The 27,496-nt window shown below is 34.3% G+C and overlaps 1 non-coding gene and 1 pseudogene across 1 annotated transcript; one reads left to right on the top strand and one right to left on the bottom strand.

The window, feature by feature from the left end:
* Positions 1-909: 909 nt before the first annotated feature.
* On the top strand, positions 910-1,013 carry LOC129464309 (U6 spliceosomal RNA). The gene has a single exon (XR_008651536.2). It is a non-coding gene; the product is annotated as a U6 spliceosomal RNA (small nuclear RNA).
* A 22,711-nt stretch (positions 1,014-23,724) lies between these two features.
* On the bottom strand, positions 23,725-25,650 carry LOC129463637 (protein phosphatase inhibitor 2-like; annotated as a pseudogene).
* Positions 25,651-27,496: the final 1,846 nt, after the last annotated feature.

Raw genomic sequence — 27,496 nt, 5'->3', positions numbered from 1 at the left:
CTTGCTAGCAACCTCTTCTATAATATAGTTTTTAGAAATTCTTTCTAACTTAAACTTGCATATATTCTAGACATTTCATTCCTAGATATTTATGTTCACATGAAGATTTATACACAAATTTTTATAGCTTTATTTGTAAAGCACCAAACTGGAAACATTCCAAATATCCAAAAACAGGTAAATGAATAAACAAATTGTATACCCATAAAGCAGAATACTATTCAGAAATTTTTTAAAGTGTTGATTAACACCAAAATGTGAATAAATCTGAAAACAAAAACAAGATAGTAAAATAAACTCCACAAAGTGAGTACATAATGTGAGATTCCACTTATATAAAACACTTAAAATAAGAAAAACAAAATATAATGACAGAAAGAAAATTAATAGTGTTAGAAAAGAGAGGTTGTAGGACTCTATATGAATTACAAAAGAAGATACTCTTGGGGCTGGTGGGTATACTTATCAATTTAATTGCAGTGTTTATTTGAGTGGCTTATATGCATATCAATTCAACAAATTAAACACTTTATGCACTGATTATTGTACATCAATTAAACCTCAACAAAAGTATTAAAATGCATCAATCAGCATGTTAAATATTACTAGAAGGAAACACTTTTAAAAGGATTAATATAAGTCATTATGATTTAAAAATTACTATATCACAAATTAATATATAAATGATGACTACAGTAAATCCTAACTTTCAATAACAGTTTTCATTATTATACTGTATATATTCATTTCATATTATTTTGTTTTATTTTTGTTTATGTTTTGCCTTTTTGAAATCTGTTAGTAAACTACATATGGGAAATTTGCTAACCATTTTTAAAATAGCTTCATAATTCTGGAGTCAGTAAATAAATGGAGTATAAATACAAACCATTTTAAAAATATACTGTCATGCTTACTTTGGCACCTACACTAAAATTTAAACAATACAGAGAAAAGTAGCATGGCCCCTGCACAAAGATGACACACACATCTGTGAAGCATTCCATATTTTTACCAGAATAGCCAGATTAGAGAGAAACATAACTGACCTGATGGAGCTGAAAAACACAACATGGGAAATTCACAGTGCAATGACATGTATCAATAGCAGAATAGATGAAGTGGAGAAAAGAATCTCAGAGCTTGAAGACTATCTTTCTGAAATAAGACAGGCAGACAAGAATAGAGAAAAAAGAATGAAAAGGAATGAACAAAACCTCTGAGAAATGTGGGACTATGTAAAAAGACTGAACCTACAACTGATTGGGGTACTTGAAAGAGACAGGGAGGACAGAACCAAGTTGGAAAACATACTTTGGGAGGTCATCCAGGAGAACTTCCTCCAACCTAGCAAGATAGGCCAAGATTCAAATTCAAGAAATCTAGGGAGCCCCAGTAAGATACTTCACAACAAGATCAATGCCAAGGCACATAATCGTCAGATTCTCCAAGGTTGAAATGAAAGAAAAAATGTTACGGGCAGCCAGAGAGAAAGGCTGGGTCACCTACAAAGGGAAATCCGTCAGTATAACAACAGACCTCTCAGTGTAAACCTTACAAGACAGAAGCAATTTGGGGCCAATATTCAACATTCTTAAAGAAAAGAATTTCCAACCCAGAATTTCATATCCAGCCCAACTAAGTCTCATAAGCGAGGGAGAAATAAGATTCTTTACAGACAAGCAAAGTATGAGAGAATAAGTCACCTCCAGGCCTGCTTTGCAAGAGTTCCTGAAGGAAGCACTAAATATGAAAAGGAAAAACTGTTACTAGCCACTACAAAAACATACTGAAGTACACAGACCAGTGACACTGTGAAGCCACCACATAATAAGTCTGCAAAATAACCAGCTTGAATTATGATGACAGGATCAAACTCACACATAGCAATATTAACATTAAATGTAAATGAGCTAAATGCCTCAATTAAAAGACATAGGATGGCAAGCTGGACGGGGTCAAAAATCTGTTGGTATGCTGTCTTCAAGAGACCCTTCTCACATGCAAAGACACACATAGGTTCAACATAAAGGGATTGAGGAAAACTTACCAAGCAAATGGAAAACAGGAAAAAGCAGGAGTCACAAACCTAGTTTCTGACAAAAAAAAATTTTAAACCAACAAAGATCAGAAAAGATAAAGAAAGTCCCTATATAATGGTAAAGGAGTCAATTCCACAAGAAGAGCTAACTATTCCTAAATAGATGTACACCCAATAAAGGAGCACCCGGATTTATAAAGCAAGTTCTTAGAGACCTACAAAGAGATGTAGACTCCCACATAACAATAGTGGGAGACTTTAACACCACACTGACAATGTTAGATGGATCATCAAGACAGAAAATTAACAAAGATACTCAGGACCTGAACTCAGCTCTGGATCAAGCAGACCTGATCAATATATACAGAACTCCTCACCTTGCAAACAACAGGATATATATTCTTCTCATTGCCATATACATTTACTCTAAAATTGATCACATAATCTGAAATAAAACACTCTTCAGCAAATGCAGAAGAACTGAAATAACAGTATCTCAGATCACAGCACAATCAAATTAGAATTCAAGACTAAAAAATTCACTTAGAACCACAAAACTGCATGGAAATTGAACAAGCTGTTCCTGAATGACTCATGGGTAAATAATGAAATTAAGGCAAAATCAAGAAGTTCTTTTAAACTAACGAGAACAAAGAGACAATGTATCAGAATCTCTTGGATGCAGATAAAGCAGTGTTATGAGGGAAATGTATATAGCACTAAATGCTCACATCAAAAAGCTAGGAAGATCTCATATTAATAATCTAATATCACAACTAAAAGAACTAGAAAACCAAAAGCAAACAAACCCAAAGATGGCAGAAGATAAGCAATAACCAAGATCAGAGGGCAACTGAAAGATAAAGACATGAAAATTCCTTCAACAAATCAATTAATCCAGGAGTTTTTTTTTTTTTTTTTTTGCAAAAAAACATAAAGTAGACCACTAGCTGGACTAATAAAGAAGAAAAAAGAGAAGAATCAAGTAGACACAATCAGAAATGATAAGGGGGATATCATCAATGACCCCAGTAAAGCAAAAAACCATCAGAGAATACTGTGAACATCTGTATGCACATAAACCACATAAACTATAAAATCTAGAAGAGATGGATAAATTCCTGAATACATACATCCCCCCAAGACTGAACCAGAAAGAAATTGAAATCCTGAGTAGACCAATAATGAGTTCTAAAATTGAGTCAGTAATAAGTAGTCTACCAACCAAAAAAGCCCAGGACCAGATGGATTTACAGCTGAATTCTACCAGAGGTACAAAGAAAAGCTGGTACCATTTCTACTGAAGCTATTCCATAAAGTTGAAAAGGAGGGACTCCTCCATAACTAATTTTATGAGGCCAGCATCATCCTGATACCAAAAACCTGACCACAATACACCAAAAATAGAAAACTTCAGGCTAATATCCCAGATTAACACTGATGCAAATATCTTTAATAAATACTGACAAACCAAATCCAGCAGCATGTCAAAAAGCTTATCTATCACATTCAAGTTAGTTTCATCCCTGGGGTGCAAGGTTGGTTTAACATATTAAAATAAATAAACACAATTCATCACATAAACAGAACTAAAGACAAAAACCACGTGATTTTCTCAATAGATGCAGAAAAGACCTTTGACAAAATTCAGCATCCCTTTATCTTAAAAACTCTCAATAAACTAGGTTTTAAAGGAATATACCTCAAGATAATAAGAAACATATATAACAAACCCACATCAAATATACTTAAAGGGCAAAAGCTGGAAGTGTTCTCCTTGAAAACCATCATAGGACAAGGATGCACTCTCTCACCACTCCTATTCAAAATAGTATGGAAGTTTTGACCAGGGCAATCAGACAAGAGAAATAAATAAAGGGTATTTAAATAGGGAGAAAGAATGTCAAATTATCTTTATTTGCAGATGGTCCTATACCAAGAAAATTTTATTGTCTCAGTCAAAAAGCTTCTTAAGCTAATAAGAAACTAAGCAAAGTCTCAGGATACAAAATCAATGTGCAGAAATCACTAGCATTCCAATACGCCAACAACAGTCAAGCAGAGAGCCAAATCGGGAATGAACTGAGATACACAATTGTTACAAAAAGAAAAAAATACTTGGGAACACAGCTAATAAGGGCAGTGAAGGACCTTTTCAAGAACTAAAAACTATTGCTCAAGGAAATCAAAGAAGACATAAATAAATGGAAAAACATTCCATGCTCATGAATAGGAAGAATCAATATTGTGAAAATGGCCATACTGCCCAAAGTAATTTATAGATTCAATGGTATTCCCATTAAACTACCATTGACATTCTTCACAGAAGTAAAAGAAACTATTTTAAAATTCATATGGAGTCAATAAGGGAGCCTGAATAGCCAAGACAATACTAAGCAAAAAGAATAAAGCTGGAAGCATCATGCTACTTGACTTCAAACTATACTACAAGGCTACAGTAACCAAAACAGCATGGTACTGGTACAAAAACAGATACATAAACAAACGGAACAGAATAGAGACCTCAGAAATAAAACCGCACACCTATAAGCATCTGATCATCAAAAAACCTGACAAAAACAAGCACTGGGGAAAGGATTCCCTATTTAATAATATTCCGGGAAAACTGGCTAGCCATATGCAGCAAATTGAAACTGGATCCCTTCCTTATTCCTTATATAAAAATTAACTCAAGAGAGATTAAAGACTTAAATGTAAAACTGGAAACTATAAAAACCGTAGAAAAAAAATCTAGGCAATATCATTCAAGACATTGGCACCAGCAAAGATTTCATGATGAAAATGTCAAAAGCAACTTCAAAAGCAAAATTTGACAAATAGGAACTAAGTAAACTAAAGAGCTTTTGCATAGCAAAAGAAAGTATCATCAGAGTGAACAAGCAGCCTACACAATGGGAGAATATTTTTGCAATCTATCCATCTGACAAGGCTTTAATATGGGAAGTCTACAGGCAACTTAAGCAAACTTACAAGAAAAAGCAAACAACCCCATTAAAAAGTGGGCAAAGAACATGAACAGACACTTCTCAAAAGAAGACATACATGCAGTCAACAAACATGAAAAAAAAATCTCAACATCACTGATTATTAGAGAAATGCAAATCAAAACCACAATGAGATACCACCTCATGCCAGTGATAATGGCAGTTATTGAAAGGTCAAGAAACAACAGATGCTGGTGACCTTACAGGGGAAAAGGAATGCTTTTACACAGTTGGTGGGAATGTAAATTAGTTCAACCATTGTGGAAGACAGTGTGGCAATTCCTCAAAAATCTAGAGTTAGATATATTATTTGACCCAGCAATCCCATTACTGGGTATATACCCAAAGGAATATAAATTATTCTACTATAAAGATACATGCACACATACATTTATTTATTTATTTATTTATTTATTTATTTATTTATTTTATTTATTTTTTTTTTGAGATGGTGTCTCACTCTGTAGCCCAGGCTGGAGTGCAGTGGTGCGATCTTGGCTCACTGCAAGTTCTGCCTCCTGGGTTCACGCCATTCTCCTGCCTCAGCCTCCATCCAGAGTAGCTGAGACTACAGGCACATGCTGCCAAGCCTGGCTAATTTTTTGTATTTTTAGTAGAGAGGGGGTTTCACCATGTTAGCCAGGATGGTCTCGATCTCCTAACCTTGTGATCTGCCCACCTCAGCCTCCCAAAGTGCTGGGATTACAGGAGTGAACCACCGTGCCCGGCCCCATGCACACATATATTTATTGCAGCACTCTTCACAATAGCAAAGACATGGAAACAAACCAAATGCCCATCAATGATAGACTGAATAAAGATAATGTGATACATATACACCATAGAATACAATGCAGCCATAAAAGGGAACAAGATCATGTCCTTCAGAAGGGCATGGACAGAGCTGGAAGCTGTTATCCTCAGCAAATTTTTGCAGGAACAGAAAACCAAACACTAATGTTCTTACTTAAAAGTGGGAGCTGAACAATGAGAACACATGGACACACTGTGGGGGAAACAACACATATTGGTGCCTCTCAGGGGAGTTGTGGGGAGAGGGAGCTCATCAGAAAGAACAGCTAATGAATGCTGGGCTTAATACTTAGGTGATGGGATGATCCGTGCAGCAAATCACCATGGCGCACATTTACCTATGTAACAAACCACATATCCTGCACAGGTACTCCCGAACTTAAAATAAAAGTTAAAGGAAAAAAAGAAAATGTAACCAAATTAAATTTAAATTAAATCATTTAAATTAAATGAAAATGATTTAGTTAAACCATTTGATTAAAAGATAGAATCAAATAAGATCTAGTATTTGACAGCACAGCATGGTGACTACTGTCAACAGTAATTTATTATGCATTTTCAAATAACTGAAACATTATAATTGGGTTGTTTGTAACACAAAGAAAGGATAAGTGCCTGAGGTGATGAATACCCCATTTACCCTGATGTGATTATTATGCATTGTATGCCTCAATCAAAATATCTCATGCACCCCATTAATGTACACACAAAGTTAAAAGTAAAACTTATTTAAAAAGACAAAAAATAATGCCTATTCCCATCTTTTGTATATTTAATGACAAATAATAAATATAAATAATACACAAAGGCTTTACTTAGCATAGTTACCTTATTATTACCTTAGCCTTATTAATAGCAAAATATTTTATAAACTTGAGTTAAATATCATCAATAAAGTTCTAATCAGCTGCCCATAAGATATTTAAGACATTTTTCTAAATACAAAAAATTAAGTTTCCATGCTTTTGATGGAGCATCTACATGGGAAAATTTTAAATTGCATCAGAAAAGGCAGAGAAAAGTGAATTATGATTTCCAGGAAGATAGAGTAACCTTTGCATTTTAAGTATGTGATTAATGCCAGATTCCTATGACAATTCATAACTATATTCTTGGCTATTTTGATTCTACCTGGCTTGATTAAAAAATAATCTTAATGGAACATTAAATGAGGAGTAGAGAGACAACCTGTAATCAGAATCAAGTTATTCTCTGATCTAATTCATCCCGCAGATCCTTAGTTTATTCCTCACAGTATATTTACTGATACATTGCTGCTTAAAAAAAATCACTTTATTTAATAACGAATTGGTTATATATGGCTACAGGTAACAAGAATGTCCTTTTCAGGTATCCAATATAAATTTCTGAAACAGTGACTGATAATGCAAAACAAAGGGAAACTAGTGTTTAATGGAATATAAAGGGTCAGATGTGGATAAAATATTTCAAAAAAAAAAAAAGAAGAGTACCTTAACATTGTAATAGAAATGCAAATGTTTAATCACTCTTTATTCCACCAGGAGAAATGCACTTAAAGTAACGTAATACTAGCCACAACTTATTTGAGAAAAGAATCAAAAGCAAAGATGCCAGGCAGAATTTATATTAAGTTGCAAAAAGTAAAGTCTGGGTTAGACAGAAAAGCAATTCTCTCATTTCACATGATAGAAATAACAGAATATTTAGACTACCTTTTCTTCTCATGAGAGAACACTCAATAAATTGAGATCAGAGCATTTTCTCCTATTTCCATTTTAGACATTATATTATTATTTCGTTTCTCATGCCTGGTTTTGTTAAGTACTCTCTTGTAGCCAGCAATCATTCTGTCAGAGGATAATAATTTATTATGTGTAATTTTGTTTAGTTTAACACATACGCACACCTTTATTCTTGAACTTGTATATTGGATTACTGATTAATTGTTGAGGCACTATTTGGACAATTAAAAATTAGACACTCCTTTTGCTATAATGATTTTTATAAATTGATTTGGTTTAATATTAATCATTATGAAATAGGTAATAGAGTATTTTTCCAAGATAATTACATATATATGTAGATGATTTGTGCCCTTTTCAGTTTTTTCTCACTTTGTATTTTTAACTTGTTTCTCAAGGATTTTGTCTGCAAACATACTGTCATTTGTTACTTGTGAGGTAAACATTGTTAACATTAAAATTTGTCATTGGTGATTACTGTAATCTTAAATTTGATGTGAAAAAATTCCTCCTACATTCCTGCTACTATATTGGTAGAGTCAACTGTCAAAAATAATTATATAAATTTGTAATAAAACAGACATTGTTGATTTTCAAAAGAATAACAAACATTTCAAAAGAATAACAAACAAAAGAGGGAAAAAAGTTACATACAAAGCTGCCTACATAGAGAAATAACCCTTCGACAATATTATAAAATTTATTTTAGCACTGAAATGTGTTGATCACATTTGCATGAGAAAAAACATCATATTTTACATTTATTTTAGATATTTACATAAAAATGAGGCTCATAAATAAATCTATATTGACAAAGAAGGACGATGTTTGTGCTGTACTGAGAATGACAACTGTGATGAATCAAGGACAACTGTGAGAGTTAAGTTCAAAAGGAACTGACTTGATGAATAGCAATTTTACCTCAGGCCTCAAAGTACACTAGGTCATTGTCTGCAGGCTCTTCTGAGCAGCCTGTGTTCATCCAGAATTATACCGGAAGGATAGAAGTTGTGTGAGATGAGACAGAGATCACCTTTACAGCCCCAAAGTATGTTAATGCTCTTTTTGCAGCTCTCACTATCTTTTAGAGATGCTTATGTTGATGCTTTTTTGATAAACTGCTTAGCCAAAAAAAATCTTGAGAATGTGCTAAACAACTACAATTGAACTTTTATTGTTGGTAAATAGAAAACTTTGAACATTTAATGCACAACACTACACTGAATGACGGCAGAGTTAAAGATGAAACGTGCCTGATTATATAACTATGGTCAAAATACGATATGCTTTAGCTATAAAGTGCTTTTATTGGAAACAATTTGTCCACTCACCTTCGGATCTCAGTATAAAAGTGAGTTCTCAGAGTGGTCTCCCTAAATGCACAGAGTAAACTAGATTCAACTACCATAGGCATTTGCAAATCTCTATACATGATTTGGAAATTATTTGTCACTCTAGTGATATGCTCTGTGGTTCACTAGACAATATGCTCTATGATAGTAGGTCGCATACTTGCTTTGTTCAATACTGTGCCCCAGAGTAATTTTGGGGGTACATATTAAACATTCTGTGCATATTTGCTAAATACATATATGAATCAATAGATTTTATAAGTGAAAAACTAGAAGAACCACCTGTATAATATGGATACTACATAAATGCAATGTGTTACAATTATGAAGCAGCATATGGTCATTCATATTTCATTAACATAAGTGGCAGAGACATTTTTCAAAAAGCAGAAAACCAAGAATCACAGGATTGGGTTTATATAAGAAGTGTCACTAAAATTTGTGTGGTCTAGGCAAATTTACTCAAAATTAGGGTGAAAATTCATTGAGATAATAAGTGTAAAATGTTTTATAACACTCCGTATTTTATATATTTGATGAGTCATAGATATTAGTAGTAAAATTGTGGCAACATAACACCTGGCCTTCTGCATAGGTGACCATGCTACATGTGTTTTTCTTCCTGGCAGTTGCCTTCCATACAAGACTACAATTTCTCCCTGTTCTACTCAGAAATATGAATATGACTCTTTTTGGCAGTGAAAGGTAGAAACGCATGAATCAAGTGCAGATGTCTTTTCTCTTCTGCTGTGATGTATGGAAATAGTCTAGATAGAAGCTGCTTTGCGATTTGAGTCCTGCAAATTAGATGACATTGCGCAGAGCAACCACTGACCCATAATTAAAATAAAATGGGAAAATGAAATAAAGGTCTGTTTTAATAAGTTTCTATGATTTTTAGAATGTTTTCTACAACTGTACGGCATGACCTAATCCGACAGATTTAACAACCCTCTTTTTTAGTTAAAAGCACTGAAAATTTGATGGCAAGATTACATAAAGAAAGAATGATTGCTATAGTGGCCCAAAATATGATCCAAAAACTTACATCAGGACAGCAGTGTTGAGAGTAAATATTTTACATTTTTCAAGCCAGCATTTTTTTTTTAACATTGAAAGTGCCATTAGAGTTGTAAAATAGTAAGCTTTAAGGCAATCTTAAGATTTGCACTATAAACAACTGATGGGAAATAAAGTAGGAAAACCAGCCTAGCACAGGGCAAGAGTCTAGAAGTAGTGAAGACAATGTTTAGGTGCTAGTGAGTGCCTGAGAGGGCCCTGTGCTTGTGTGATTCCTGGTTTTCTGCTTTTTGAAAAATACCTCCACCACTCACATGAATGAAATATGAGTGACTGTGCCATAGGCGCACCTCCACCCAAGAAAAATGTAGACATCTGAAATGAGAGAAAATGTGCTGTCAGCATTTGATGAGGTGCCAGATCTCATGATCACTGTCCAGTACTAGCATGATGAAGCACTGGAGGCAGGTGTATGGTGAGGCACTACTAGGCTGAGGGTCTCTAAGACAATCTCTAGCTCCAGCCTAGATATCAGACTACTGCTGCTGTATAATTGACTCCAGGTAAACAAAGAGAAGAACCACCAAGTTTGTCAATGCACAGAATCATGAGAAGTAATTAATTGTTGTTTAAGCCACTATTGTGTTATGGAATGTATTAGCCTACTTGGGCTGCCATAATAAAATACCACAGCCTGGCTTAAATGTCAGAAATTTGTTTTCTTACAGTTCTGGGGTCTATACATCTAGATCAAGGTAATGTCAGGGTTTGTCTCCAGTGAGGTCTCTCTTCCTGGTTTGCAGATGGCCCTTCTGGCAGTAGCTTCACACGGCCTTTCTTCTGGGTGTGCACAGAGATAGAGATGTCGTTTCTTATAACATCGCCAGCCCTATTCTCACAATAATGACTTCATTTAACAATTATCACTTTCTTATAGGCTCTATCTCCAAATAAAATCCACTGGGAGATAGGGATTCAACATTTGAATTTTGCCACAGTTCAGCCCGTCACATGCAACTAGGGCCAACTGAAACAATATATATTTTTGAATTGTTTTAATATTCCATTAGTCAATTCATTTATTTCTGGAGCAATATTGTAGTCTTAGTTTACAGCTTTAATAATGGCATCTATTTGCCTGGCACAGTGTCTCACGCCTGTAATCCCAGCACTTTGGGAGGCCAAGGCGGGTGGATCACCTGAGATTGGGAGTTCAAGACCTGCCTGACCAACACAGTGAAACCCCATCTCTACTGAAAATATAAAATTAGCTGGGCATGGTGGCACATGCCTGTAATCCCAGCTACTCAGGGTTCTGGATGCAATATATTCCTATTTTAAAATTTTATTTAGCCTAATTTTATACTATAACTCACAAATCAGCCCACTCTGAATGGGATTCTCTGCAACAAGAGGTTCTAGAATCTGCCCAACTTGAAATTCAACGAGCAGTCTCAGGAGTGTCCCCTAAAGATTTCTATAAAGGAGAACTTCTCTGTTTTTAGTCTATTGTCAGATGAAATCACTCTGAAGAAAATCACCTTCTCACAGAACAACTGGCCAGATGTACGACCCCCAAAATCAACTTGATGATGAGAACTGAAATTCATATACTCTTCTGATGGCAGAACCACCAAATACACAATGAATACTGCTGGGTTTCTGCTGCTACCCATCCCCTAACCAGAACATAAATTTTTAATTTATATATTCTGAAGATGTGCTATTAGGAATATTTACATTTATACATTTAAAAATATTTAGATATTTAAGAGTAATTTGAATTCTTATTTTCTAGTAAAAATTTTATGTAAAGTCTATATTGTCAGATATAAATGTGGCTATCTCAGCTATTTCCCATTACTACATATTTGGCTAGATCATCTTTTATCACTCTTTTATTCTGAAAATTTGTTTTGTTTTTATGTATGTTTATTTAAAAAATATATAGATAAATTTAGTAGTTTAATGCAGTTTTATAACCTTTGTCTTTTTCTAGGTCTTTTTTATTAATTAATAATTATTATATTTACTGAACTACTGTTATTTCTCAAATATCTTATATAATTTCTGTTTATACCACCCCTTAATGTGCTTTTTCTATTTTCTTACGTTTTAATTGATTTAAATTTTTTCTTTATTTTCTCTAATAATTTGTAACTTAAATATGTCATTTCTATTTCCCTAATATTTTCAGACAGATTTTTACTATAAAACTCACCTATCAATGTTAGGGCCACTATTAGCATATGATTTGTCATCTAATTCAGGGCATTGTTGAAAGTATGAGTTATATTTGTATTTATAGTGAGACAGACAGTTTATTTACATAATTATACATTTAAAATATCCTGGGAAGCCAGAATGTATGTCAACCAAGTAATTGTTAAAATTAATATCTCTTTCCTCATGCTAAATGAAGTAATGATTTTTAAAAGTTATGTCTTTGTTTCTATCAACCTACAAGTTTATCAATTATTTTCTTTATCATTACTTTTTGAATCTCAAATTTTATGTTTGAAGTAATTTTTCTTCATCATAAAAACATCTATTAGATCTTTCATTAGAAAATATTTTTCATAGAGAACATTTGTTGGTAGAAAGTATTTTTATTCCACTATCATTCTTGAAAGATATATTGACTGTGCGTTAGAATTCTAAGCTAATTATTCTCTCTTAGTACTCTGCAGACATTCATTTATTCTCTGACTTCCAGTTATTATTTATCTCTTCTCTGGCTATTGTTAAAGTCTTTTTATTAACTCTAGCTTTACTAAGATGCATTGAAGTGAAATTTATATTTTATGCATTATGATTTGTATTTGGGGCTTCTTAAATCTGTGTGTCAACACTTGCCATAAACTTTACCATTACCTCTGAAATTATTACATATTTACACATTTATTTATATGTTTATTTCCAGAACTTCAATTAGATGCAGATCATACTACCTTACTCTGCCTACCATGTCTTTTTATTGCTTTATTTTTTATATGCTTATTACTTTAATATGTCTTCTCAGAATTTTCTTGTTATATATTTCAGCTTATTAACTGCTTTTCAGTCTTGTCTGCTAAGTAAGTAATGTTGTTTCATATAAATTATCTTTGTAAATTTCTAGTGGTTATACATTTCTTTCAACTGAGCATATTGACTAGATCATCCTCCCCCCATGCAAAGCTGACCCAAAACACAGAAAAATAACATTAAAGTTGACCTCATTACAAATATCATATAAATATTGCATTCTCATTAATTTTTTCTTTCCTTTTATACCTTTTGAGTAATTCAAACTGGATGCTTATGAAAACTATATTTATCATTTTTGTCTGACTTCATATCCAGAATCAATTTGGTTCAATGCAGCTTCTAACCACCAGGATATGCAGGCATAAAAAATGAGTTACAGAAAATATATTTTCATATGAAGCTTATGATTAAAGAAGAGAAATGGCATTTTCATGGAAACCCACAACACGCAGAATAATAAAATGATTTCCATGTAAGAACAGATAATATCCAGGCACAATGACCACAGTGTTCTTCCTTCAACACTCCCCATGCCTGCAGGGCACATCTCTAAAATATTTGCTTGGCATCTCCTTTACCTCTCTCAAAGATTTGCTCCAATCTCATCTTCTCTATGTATCATTACGGCCACAATACTGCACCATGAGGCATTACCATGGGAACCGCTCATAATCCATATTCTACTTTAAAAAATGTAACATTTACCATATATGCATATATATTTTTATACGTAGATGAAATAAGCCACCTTTTTTTTTACTTTTAAAGATTTTATTTTTATTTAGAGCAGTTAAGCTCATGCCACAATAGAGCAGAAAGTACAGAGAATTACAGTAGTCTCTCATTATCTGTGGTTTGACTTTTCAGTTTCAGTTACTATCATGGTCCAAAAATATTAAATGTAAAATTCCAGAAATAAACAATTCATAAGTTTAACATTGCACATCATCTTGAGTAGCACGAGGAAACCACATGCTGCCCCACTCTGCCCTGCCCAGGGACCAGGGCCATAAATCATCCCACCCATTAGTCACTTAGTAGACCCCTTGGTTATCAGATTGATTGCCATGGAATTGTAGTGCTTGTGTTTATGTAACCCTTATTTTATTTTACTTAATAATAGCCCCAAAGTACAAGGACTGTGGTGCTGGAATATTTTTATTTGTCATATTTTATTGGTAATTGATATGGTTTGGCTGTGTACCCACCCAAATATCATCTTGAAATCCCATGTATTGTGGAAGGGACCCAGCAGGAGGTAATTGATTCATGGGGGTGAGTCTTTCTCGTGCTGTTCTCATGATAGTGAAAAGGTCTCATGAGATCTGATGGTTTTAAAAACGAGAGTTGAGCTGCACAACCTCTCTTTGCCTGCTGCCATCCACCGAAGATGTGACTTGCTCCTCCTTGCCTTCCACCATGGTTGTGAGGCCTCCCCAGCCATGTGGAATGAAACTGTAAGTCCTATGCACCTCTTTCTTTTGTAAATTTTATCAGTCCCAGGTATGTCTTTTTTTTTTTTTTTTTTTTTTGCTCTTGTTGCCCAGGCTGGAGTGCAATGGCACAATCTTGGCTCACTGCAACCTCCGCCTCCCGGGTTCAAGTGATTCTGCCGCCTTAGCCTCCCAAGCAGCTGGGATTACTGGCACATTCCACCACCCCCGGCTAATTTTGTATTTTCACTAGAGACAGGGTTTCTCCATTTTGGTCAGGCTGGTCTCAAACTCCCGACCTCAGGAGATCCACTCACCTCGGCCTCCCAAAGTGCTGGGATTACAGGCGTGAGCCACCATACCTGGCCCCAGGTATGTCTTTATCAGCAGCATGAAAACTGATTAATACAGTAGTAGTGTTATTAATTTCTTAATATACCTAATTAATAAATTAAAGTGTCTTTATTGTAGATAGGTATATATGTATAGGAAAAACACATAATACTCAGTAGACCCTTGGGCAATACAGATTCGAACTAAGTGGGTCCACTTATATACAGATTTTCTTCCACCACTGTCACCCTTGAGGCAGCAAGACCAACCCCTCCTCTACCTCCTCCTCCTCAGCCTACTCAATGTGAAGATAATGATGATAAAGACCTTTATGATGATCAACTTCCACTTAATAAATAGTAAAACATATTTTTTCTTAAGATTTTAATAATATTTTCTTTTTCCTAGCTTACTTTATTGTAAGAATACAGTATATAATACATACAACAGACAAATATGTGTCAATTGACTCTTTTATGTTATTGATAAGGCTCTGGTCAACAGTCGCTATTAGTACTTAAGTTTTTGAAGAGACAAAAGTTATATGCAGGTATTTTATTGCCTGGGGGACTGGCATCCCAAACCCCTATACTGTTCAAGAGTCAACTAAAAATACAAAGTTTGGCACTATCTGTAGTGGTTTCAGGCACCCACTGGAAGTCTTAGGACTTCTATCCTGTAGATAAGATGTGACTAGTATGCTATATACACACTGCCCACACCCATGCATTTGCTCCCCTATTATCTACATCCCCTACCACAATTATACCTTTGTTACAACTGATGAACCTACATTGGCACCTCATAATAACTTAAAGTTCATAGTTAACATTAGAATTTACACTGTATGGGTTTGGACAAATGTCCAAATATCAAACTGACAGAATCATACAGTATGTATCTTTTCAGATTGTTTTATTTCACCTAGTCATATTCATTTAAGGTTTCTCTATGTCTGTTTATGGCTTGATAATTCATTTATTCTTAGCTATGATTAATTTTTCATTGTCTGGATGTGTCACAGTTTATGTACCCATTCACTTATTAAAGGACATTTTGGTTGCTTCCAAGTTTTGGAAATGATAAACAAGGCTGCTATAAAAATCTGTTGTGCAGGTTTTTGTGTGGACGTAAGTTTTCAATTCCTTTGTTAAGTACACAGGTGGGCAGTGGGCAATTGCTGGATTTTATGTTTATTTTGTAAGAAAGCTCCAATGGTCTTCCAAAGTGACTGTACCATGTTTAATTCCCACCAGCAATGAATGAGAGTGCCTATTACTCAACATACTTGCCAGAATTTAGTGTTGCCAGTATTTCAGACTTTGATCATTCAAAAGATGTGTAGTGGTATCTCGTTCTTATTTAATTTGCATTTTCAGTCAGGTTATTTGATTTGTTATTGTTGAATTTGAAGAGTTCATCGTATTTTTCGTAACAGTCCTTTATCTCATGTGTATTTTGCAAATATTTTCCCCTACCCTGTGGTTTGTCTTCTAATTATCTTAGCACTGTCTTTTGCAGAACAGTTTTTAAATTCATCTTACCAATTTTTCTCTTTCTTGGATCATGCGCTTGGCGTTGTATCTAAAAGGTCATCACCATACCCAGGATCATCTAGGCTTCCTCTTATGTTATCTTCTGGTAGTTTTATACTTTTGTGTTTTACATTTAGATCTAAGATTCATTTAGGATTAAATTTTGTGAAGGATGTAAGGTCTGTGTCTAGATTTCATTATTTTGCATGTGGATACCCAGAAGCTCCAGCCCCATTTGTTGGAAATACTGTCTTTCCTGGCGTTGTATGACCTTTACTCCTTTGTCTAAGATAAGTTCATTTATGATCAATTGTATTTATTTGGGTTTATTCCTGGGCTTTCTATTCTAGTCTTCCTCTTTCTTTTCTATTTTGTTGATCTATTTGTTTATTCTTTCACTAACATTCATCATATTTTAGCCTCTATAACATTTTCTAACTGACTGTACTTTTTTGGTTATAATCTGTCTCTCTTATACAGAATATGAAATACACAAAGATGGAGACCTTCAGATATTTTGTTTTTCTTTTATCTTTTTCCTAGTTTTGTTTTCTATTTTCTCTAGTGTACCCCAAATGATGACTTCAGTTTCTGTATATAATAGTTTCTTAGTACAGATTTGCAGAGTTAATCCAATAATTGGGCTCCATTACAATGCCCAATGTTACGCAGTAATTTTTTCAATCAGACAATTTTATCTGCTTTTACTTAGGCTACATTTTTTACAATCCTATTTGCATGGTATGTTCTGAGGCTCTAGATTTTTCTGATGTATAGCCTATTTGGACAAACTCTTGTTTAAAAGCATGTGTCAAAATATTTGAAGCTGTATGTTTGATTTTAAACTTTGAATACAGCACAACTTTGAGTTGTTCACATTTTTAAGAGGTGCACAAGTTTCCCTGACATGACTTAGCAACTATCTGCAGCAGTTGTGCCTTAACACTCTCAGTTTCACATGGTAATATAGAAGCCCAACAAACACTTGTTTTGTTCCTTCCAAGAGAGTTTACCAAAATACTTTTAGAAATAGCTGTGTTTCACTGTTCACAGGGCGGTCAAGCTGTGCTGCAGGACAGAATATAAAATGAGTGTGGCCAAGGTTAACAAGCAGATGAATGCCACCCAGGGAAGAGACCTACATGATTTGGGGTCACTGAGAACCGAAGACATGTACACTAGGCTCCAGTGGTATGGTACAGCTATTTATTTACAGAAAAAGAAGAAAAGGAGTGCAAGACTTTGTTTCCCCATGGCCAGAGGATCCACTCCATTGCCGATGTGGTTAGTGTGGCTGCAGGTCCCTCACTTTGTACTGCAGTAAAGGGACCATGACCTCTTCCCCATGGGGTCCGAAATATAGAAAGCTGGGGGAGTGCCAGAGGATCACTGAAGCTTGTGCCTAAGCAGAATATTTACGGAGCATACATCAAGCCTAAACAGGGAAAAGTATTTTCTCACTGAAAATATGACAAGCCCAGCCCAGGCTGTGAGGGTTTTTTATCTCCCAATAAGAAATATTACAGGCCGAAGGCCACTCTTATGCAGCCATGCAGGCAGCAAGAAGTTGCATATGCTGCCTTTCTCAACTTGTTTGAACTTAACTTTCTAACCTTTAAGCTAACATTTAATTTTGTACCTACCACATCTTTACCTGTGGCAAGCTTGTCACACAGCATGCTGGACTGTTTCAGGAGAGTCATGGCCAAGATTTATTTACTGCTGCAGCAACTAACAAACATCCATCCTTTAGAACTAGGTTGTAAGAAAGCATAAATTCTTGTTTATTTGGTAATATCTTAAGTGTATTTAGGAGTGCCTAATAATATGCTATGGAAGATTGATTATATTACCATTAATTATAAAATTATATTACAGGTAACATACTATAAATCTAAGTAGTTAAGTAGGATGCTTGAATTCTAATAAAACAGTGAATAGGACTATTACCTATATACAGTATTCAGGTTTTTAAAATTTGTGCTGTAAAAGCAGATTTATAAAAATTTTCAAAACCATTTATTTTATATAGTGTTCAAAAGCAGGATAACTAAACATTAAAAGGACTTTACTTTTTAAAACAATATTGACATATTTTATTGATTATAGCCCAAGTGATCATTTATATTCATTTCATAATGATAATTATTTCAAAGAGCTACAAGGTATCAAAATTCTTATTTAGAACGACATACATTTTATTGTTGACAAAACAAACACGCTTCTGTTGTAATCAATAGATGAGATATATAAGTATTTTATAATTTTATTTAATCCTATAACTCTAAATCATCATTTGATTAGAGAGTTGAAAAGACATTCAGCCTACAGAGGTTGAATATAATTAATCTCTGTGACGTAAATGAATATAATTATTTATGTCACTGAGCACAGCATATTATCTAATTTGATATGCAAATGGGTATGTAATAACATAAATTACATGTTAAATTTCAGATATAGAACAATAATGAAACCCTTGCACCTTGCAGTTTATACAGGAAAACTATAATGATATTGGTTTCCTTGATCTTTTGGACAAACAAAATGTATAGAGGTAGTTCTCTAGGTCAGAAAAATGCCCTGTTTAAAAAATTATCACAGGAAAAATTAGCATAAGGTCATTTTTAAAATGTTCAAAAGACACTAGTGTACTCATGAAAGTAGTTATTTTAATTGCTAAAAGTATTCACATATGGAAAATTGTTTCTACCATTTGCATAAAACATGCATGATATGTTTACTGTCCAAAAGAGGTTGGGTAATTTTAACAAAAAGCAGTATATCTGCTGAGGGGCCTATATGTTTTAAAAGCTTAAAATCCAATGCATTTAATGGGATGGTTGTAAGATTTATATCTGGGTGGGGGCATTTTTAAATGAACTTATATTATTCTTAAATATTATTCTTTCAAAGAATTTCTTGAAAAAACTGAATATTGATGAATAATTGAGCTTATCTTAAAGTCCTTTAATTGACATAATTTAGCAAAGAAATGAGCTCATGTTTCAGAGCTCATTTGTGTATATAGAACAAATATCACTACATTTTTTCAGTACTTATATTTTCTCAAAAAATTAGTATACCAGAATAGTTTTTAAGATATATATGCATATATACACATACACACATATATATGTAGTGTATATATGTGTCCCACACATTAGAGAAAATAAAGGACATAGAATATAATTTTATTCTAATAAACTGCTTATCTGACTTCGGTGATAAATACAATAACCTTTGGTGTTAATAAACTTCTTCTTATGGAAAAGCACACAAAACAGTGAGAAATATTCATTATAGCTCTTCAAAATCAGTAGCTAGTTGGGATAATAACTCGCCATAGAACATTTTCTTGAGGAAAAACATTGTTATTATCTTCATAAAAAAATTTGTGTTTTGATTTGACTCACATCATTCTTTTGTTGAGAAGTTTTCCAGGTTAGCTTGAAGCCTAACCATGTATTCAGATTATCCTCAATGGTTCTCATCACTGTCTGCACAAAACAATCACCTGAGGCTTTATATAACACAGGTCCCTGGGTCCCATCTCTAGAGATACTGATTTAATTGGACTGGATTGCATCTAGCACACTCGGGTTTTTAAGACTTCAGGGTAATACCAGAAGGCAGCCTATGGAGAGAACCACTGATCTAAGGGATTGATTTTTGTAAATATGAGACACATTCAAGATTATCAAAACTTTAAAACTTACATTTATATCTCCATTGTTTCCACACAGCTCCATCATTATTTTAAAACCAATCAGCCAATAGATATATTTTACACACATTTTTCACACCAAAGGGTATAACTATAATTATAAATCAAGTAGTTGATGATGATACCCCTTTCTCCAAACTCAAAATATAATTATGTATTTGTTCATTCTTTATAAAAGTACGAGTAGTTAAACAAGTTGGAATTTTTATGAATATACTTTTATATCTGAATTAAAATCACTTCACGTGAAATTCTGTAGTGTTTGGTGAGGTGAGACATTTCCCAATGGGAGGCTCTCTTGTGTCTCATTATTAGGAACTTGTGTGAAAGTAAGTGTAACATCCACTCATTATGTAATGCTTCCTATAAAAGAACTGCAAGAGCCCCCAAATTAGTGTTCTATTAAGGTATTGTTTTAATGATGGTAATTATCACTGATGGTAATGTGACTGCTTCCTAGGAGCTAAAGTAAACAGTCTTACTTTGAAGAATGTAATACAGAACATAATGACTCATATAAATTAAATAGCCTGATAATCTTGTCAGATGAACTGTAACACCTTGTGGGACTATTAGAAACTATGTTAACTTGGATCTCTTCTTATTTACATAATGAGTTTTAATTTATGTCATGTAAATTTCCCACACTGAGTTAGATTGAGGTCAACTCTGGATAGTCTCACTGTTCCAACAGAAGCCTCATGAGATCTAGAGTTCCAAATTTGTCTACAGAGTACTCTGTGAACACACACACACACACACACATAGGTGCATGCACACATACACAACCACACATAAACATACCATGAAGAAACAGAAGCAACTACAGCTAGATAGGACCAAAAAAAAGCAAAGAAAAAACCTCAAAGAGCACAAAACTACAACACAGAACCTCATTATAAACAATAAAACCATTCACAAATAGAACAATCAGAAACAATGAAAGGTTAAAGAAACAATATTGTCTATGAGAGATAGCTACAAATAGGCTCAGGCATACATTAAAATGATTACTAAGCCTAATGTTCTTCCACTGATTCTTCTTAGCCAGAGTAGCTGGGGACAGGAATGAGATAAAGGGAGTAATATTTTTCTATATTCAAACCTTATCATAGGCTTGTGATTGAAGCCTGGGTGACAAGGGTGTGTTTCTCTGCGGGATTTCTAAGATACACTGTTATCTCTTTGGGCTTGTGTATTGTAGCATTGTAAAGATGAACACTATATAGCCTATGATCCTATGATCAGATTTCTGCACTTCAAAATAAGTACTGCCCCCATTACTAATTGACATTTTCAAGTGTAAATTCTACAGAATAATGCATTCACATCCTTAAATAATGAGATTCAATTCACTATTTTAAAGCGTATCTTTTTTTCAAGGGTAAATGCATAGCGCTGTACTTTTCTGGAAACAAAGAAGCAAAAAAGGGAACGTTGATTTTACAAAAGTTAATTTCAAATACGAAAATAATTTACCTTTTATGTTATTGTTAACATGACGTGTTCATTAAGTGAGACATAAAATTATTAAAATTTATCTAGCAATGTCCTTTTAGGCAGCATTAATAGAAAAAAATTCTTTCACAGGAATGAAATATATTTATTAACTCACTCAAAAATATTCCTTGAATGGATGCTATGTTCCAGGCCTTTTTCCATGTTCCAAGAATATAACAGTGAACAATACAGACACATTTCCTGACCTCACAAATCCTCCAATCTTCTGATCTTTGAGTAGATTTATTTTTAATAACTTCTGAAGATAGAATTATTCTTCATGGTGTCATTATAATTTAATCCCTACATTCCCAGCAAAATCCTTACATCAGTACTATAATTGACAATTACAGATACTAACCTTTAAAAATAAAACCTTACTCAACATATTTTCAATTCACTAACAACTTATAACTACAATTTACAATTGTAACAGATCTAATTTTAAAACAATCTTCATGTGGTCTCTATAAAAGTTTCTGACATGCTATGGTTCACATTACAACATCAAAAAAAATGATATTCTCATTTTGAAGTTAAGAAAAAAAAGTTCTGTTATATCAAAACTGAATTAAAAGTTAAGAAAAAGGTCATGCACAGCTGTTTTGATTGTAATTGCATTACTTTTTTTTAATTTAAAATACAATTGTTAGGACTAATCATCCTTATATTGTTATTTACTACATAGTTCTGTAAAAGTAGTGTTTTATTATATTTTTGGTAGTTGATTTTTCTTTCCTCTAGCAACTTTATTTAAATTTCCTGTACATATTTAAGTTTGTGCCCCCTGTTTTATAGCATCACAATGGAAGTGCTACTCTGTTGGAGTGAGGAAATTCTATTTGGAGTATGGGACAAGGTACTCATTTCCCACGGTAGTAGGATAATGGTTTCTTAAATATACAAGTCTTGTTGAATAGGAGGGGAGAAATGTGATTCAACAGACATATAAACCACAGGTATTTATAATCAGGGTGTGATTACCAAAAAGTCTGATCCTAAGGTGTGGCAGACCAAGTGCCAGGCAGAGACTCTTGGGAAGCATCAAGGACCACCCAGTTTGCTAACTCAAGGAGCCCATTGCATTTACAATCAAGAAACACAATTTATGCTCGTATGATTTTGGCCTACCTGATTCTTCATAGCCACTCAAAAGTCTTATACTTATCCCATAATGATCTGTGGTGTTATTCACAACAAACAAACCAATGTTCCTTATCATTTCTCCAAACTCTCATCTATTTTGAAGCTCATGACAACAGTTTATGACACACATTGCCCCTTTTTGCCACAGCTACTTACAGATCTCCAGATCTGTAATTTTGTCTCCCTCATTCTCTGAAAGTTTAGTAATTCAGCTTACTATCTTTCTCTCCCAAAGTATCCCTGCAAATTTTCAGTAAATTTCCTATCCATATACACTATGCTTTCAATATCCATTTACACACGCAGTTCCTTTAGGAATTCTCCTTCAATGGACTTCTGGTCCCTGTTAGTTCAGCCATCTGAACTTTGAAAATTACCAGTAACAGCTAACCCCTCTTCCTCACTTATTACTAGGTTCATCCCATCTTCCAATCAATCCATTGATACTACTGTATTTTCACTGTTCACCATGTCTTTCCTACCTATCTGACTTACATCTTATGACCACTCATTATAATCTCTTTCCTTTGTTCATAAAGCCTCAATACCATTATCAACACCCCTGGTTTATTTTCCTGAAAAAATGTTTACTGTTTTCACTGGTTTTTCACCAGTGAAAAGTTCTAAGCTGACTTAGAACTCACCTGTTCTAAGTCATCATCGAATAAGTGAACTTAAAGGAGAAAACCTCACAACAATGTTGAATGATCTCATTTTCATATCCTGACCACTGAATTCAAGGGATTCCTTAAGGCTGTAGGGTGATACCACTCTATATCCTTATTTACTCTCAATTTACTCTCCCATTATTCTGCATAACTGTTCCAATTATTCCCCACTCTATGGAACTAGAGCATTTTTTTTTCCAGATACATATTCATGGCTATTATTTCACTGACAAAGTAGAAAGTATATGAAGAAAATGCCTGCATGGACCCATCATCGTCTATCAACCTTCGTACACTCCTATCCTCTTCCCACAACAAATAAGCTATATGCTCCTATGTAAGTCTCAGCTCTACACTTGTGCAACAGATCCCATTACCTCTTGTTTGCAAAGTGAATTACTCCGGCAACTTCCCTATCATGTTCCTGTATGATCAATGTTTTCCTTATTATTTGGACATTTTCATTTGCACAGAAACATCACAGTTTCTACTGGCTTAGAAACAATGCAAGAAAAAAAATAAAAGTCCATAGACTCTGCCTCTTCCTCTAATGCCTAACTTGACTATTCTATTCAACAAAACTCATTGAAAGTGTAACTGTACTTACCGTTTGAACTCTTTCTCTTCCCATCCTCTCTCCAACAAACTTCAATCAGACTTTGCGTCCTCTACTCTGAAGAAATATCACATGCTGTTGTCATCTCTGCTCACCTGAATCCAGTGGTCAATTATCAGTTCACGTTTAAGTTGACTTAACAGTATCTTTTCACACCCTGTTATCATTCTATAACTTTTAGAACATTAATTTCCTCAGACCACAACTACATTCTACCTTGGCTTAATTTTTTTTTTTTTTTTTGCAAGTTTAAACTAATAATTTATTTGTGGGAAAAAAAGCTAGTTTTGATGAGAGAAAGTTCAGTCCTTTCCTTGTAAATACAAAGAAACTCAACAGGAACTTTAAAGGTAGTAGGACAGAAAATGCAAGAGTAACTCTTACAATCCTTTTCAATTAAACAGACAAATCAAGTTGAAGACAAGTGTTAAAATACTATTCGGCCTGAATATGTATCAGCCTATACATCCTGTTGTTCAATTGTCTTTTGATTTTTAAAAAAAAAGCAAAACAACAAACTTGTAAGAGGTATCGCCCCATTTAGAGTGATGAAAATAACTTAGTTCCCCTCCCCAAAGATATTTTTTATCCTCTAAAAATGCTATATAATATCTTACACAAATTAACCAATGTTTTTACAAAAGTAATGCAGTTTTGGACTGATGATATTACATTGTATTTGTGGTAAAGTACTAGGCACAAGATATATATAACAATTAGTCATTTTCAGTCTAATCAGTTTCTAAGGATATCATTTAATTCTTGGTAATATATAATAACTGGTATGATTTTGGTACTTAAATCATAAATTGTGGAGAACAAGAAGCAATGTATTATAGTTACAGGGCTTATATCTAACAAACAGTTGCACTGTTGAACAAAGCTCTTCTATGAACTTACTGAATGTGTTTTGCCGTTGGTCCCTTGTTGTAGAGCCTTGATTTGATTCTTCCGTCTTCATGCTTTCTCCAACTGCAGTCTTTAACATTTCTTCATCTTTGTCATCATCATTTAGGTCTTTTCAAATTAATTCTCTAGCTAGTTTGATATTGAGTCCTTCACTGTAGTGAAGCTTCCTTTTCATTTCAAATTGTTGCCTTTTTTCTCGTTCTTCAGGTGAGAGGTCACTAGCCTTCTCTCCACTGCTTTCTTGTTCCTGAACCCGATATTTTGGGTTCAAGCCTTCAGCAGCAGCTAATTTCTTAGCTAAGGTATCTGGTGCCACGGCTTCAGTGGTTTCTGTATCACTACACGCATCTTCACCATCACCCATCTTACAACAGTAAGGAGTGCTTGGTTCATCTATTTTCATTAAACCATAGTCTTCGTCTGCTGGATGGTATGTCGCCAGAATGTTCATTTCTTCCCACTTCTGGGATTTTTTGCTCAGCTCCTCCTCGACACTCCCGCTGGGCTGTTCAGCTGAGGCCACCATAGAGGAAGCTGTAAAGGTCTTGTTTTTCAGGACCCCCTTGACTGGCCAGTGCGAGGCAGTCCAGGCCGCCATTTTCGGGCGCTCCTGCTGTTGGCTTAGGTCGCTGCCTGGCTTGGAGTCCGGAAGAGAAGAATTGGGCACTGGCAGAGACCGTTCAGGGAGCCAGGGAGCCCGCTCAGGGCTAAAGCGGCCGCATCTGCTGTCTCAGAAACGGCTACCTGAGTGGTTGTCACGAAACAACGACCCCGGCACCAGAGCCAACGCCGAAGGAGTGGCGGCTGCTGACGTGCCCTTAGTCCCCGGCACTTCAGCCGCTGCTCGCGGGGAGATGCCAGCAAGAGCTCCAGCTGGGGAGCGACGCTAAGCCTAGCGGGACCGCCCTCTCGCGATATCTTACCTTGGTTTAAATTCTATCACATTGGCAGCTGTTTCTCACTCCCCTTTGCTTATTCTTTCTCATTTTATGGATCTGGAATCTCTTGTGTGTCTAAGAACTGAGACTTCCAACCACTTCTCTACTATTTCTGCACCCAGTTGCTAAGTTATTTCATGCAGTCCAATGCCTGGAAAATTAGTCTGTATGTTTGATGACTCTGTTATATCACTTTATTCCGAGTTCTGCTTTTGTTTTTGGCACATCATAAGTCCTTTTAAAATAGTTTGAATAAATATGGAGATGAGTGAGACCTAAAATATCAGGTAACTTTATACAAGGAGCCATTGAGATGGTTATTAGCAGAACCAGTGCCAGTCATTGGACTTTTGATCTTATTTTGAGTCCAAATTAGGAATTCCTTCTTTCATCATGAATTTAAAATGCATTATTTTTCTCTTAAAAATGTGCCTGCCAGATGATTGATGCCTTTATACTTGAATATCAGTCATTAAACATTTCATTTACAGTCAAAATAGTACTCAGCACTATTAAATCTCGTTAATTTCGAGAATGGATTGAATGACTTGCAGTGTCATGATATCTAGCAATTTGGACGTTATAAGAAATACAGTTGATAGAGACAAATAGATGATAAATAACATAATATTCTTTACACAAATTTTTAAAACAAATTACAGCTTTTATTTTTATCTTGGACTAAGATATAACTGGTATCAAGTCAGGAATAGTGTGATCTTGGGAAATTCATTTATAACCTCACATTCCTCCCTTGTAAAATGAAAAAAAAAATAATAACTTTCTCAGTGAGTTGTAAGGAGTAAACCAAATAGAATAGTGTCTGGCAAAAAAGAAGCTCTTTACAAATTAATAATAATTATGTAATCACTTGATTCAAATTGACATCAAATTAGAAGTATATTTATTAAATACATTTGTGATGTCAAGATACACTAATATATCTAAGAGATTTAAAACTGAATCATAGTTGACTTCTTTTCAGTGTTCATTCCTTTTGTAACAAGTGTGTGATACTTATTTTAATATTTTTGTTATTGTTTTACTTGAACCATAAAATCACCACATGCCTTCAGAATATAGCATTCCTAGATTCATTCCTGATTCACAGAACTGGCTATGGGAAGAAAACAATAATAATACATTTTAAACTTATTATTTTATATGTTCTCCAAATCAATCAGTTTCTAGACTACCTCTCTTGGCCTACTACTATAGCATATTTTTTGCAAATGTCAGGGCATATCTACAGCTTCTGTAATCATAAAAACTAATTTTCAGTCTTGGCACTAAAACTGTTTGCATATATTCAAAAGAATATTTGACTTTTGACCTTCTATTCATTTCCCTAACATTTTTCAAATTTATCCTTATTGATTCAATTCATTCTCTGTGAAATGTACTTTTTTCATGCCTGCAATATTTTTTGTGTTTGACACAAATGTTTAAGTTAATATAAAATTTAGGTTAAGTACATCAAATACTAAGAATTCCAGTTCAATATATGGTAGCCTTTAGAGAATTACTTATGTTAGAAAATACACTTTGTCAGTGAATACTTACTTAGAAAAGCATTGTGTCCTGCTCGAGTGTTGCTTAAATAGAATTTATACAGTAATAGGTCACCTTGAAAAAATATGCCAGATGGTGAAGGAACTGAGAAATAGGTTGAGCTAATGAAAAATGCATTGATGATGCTAGGACAT

This window comes from Symphalangus syndactylus, chromosome 15, assembly GCF_028878055.3.
Source record: "Symphalangus syndactylus isolate Jambi chromosome 15, NHGRI_mSymSyn1-v2.1_pri, whole genome shotgun sequence".
In the NCBI taxonomy this organism is placed as follows: domain Eukaryota; kingdom Metazoa; phylum Chordata; class Mammalia; order Primates; family Hylobatidae; genus Symphalangus; species Symphalangus syndactylus.
Note: the sequence above shows the minus strand (reverse complement) of the source record. Positions and strands in the feature narration are given on the sequence as shown.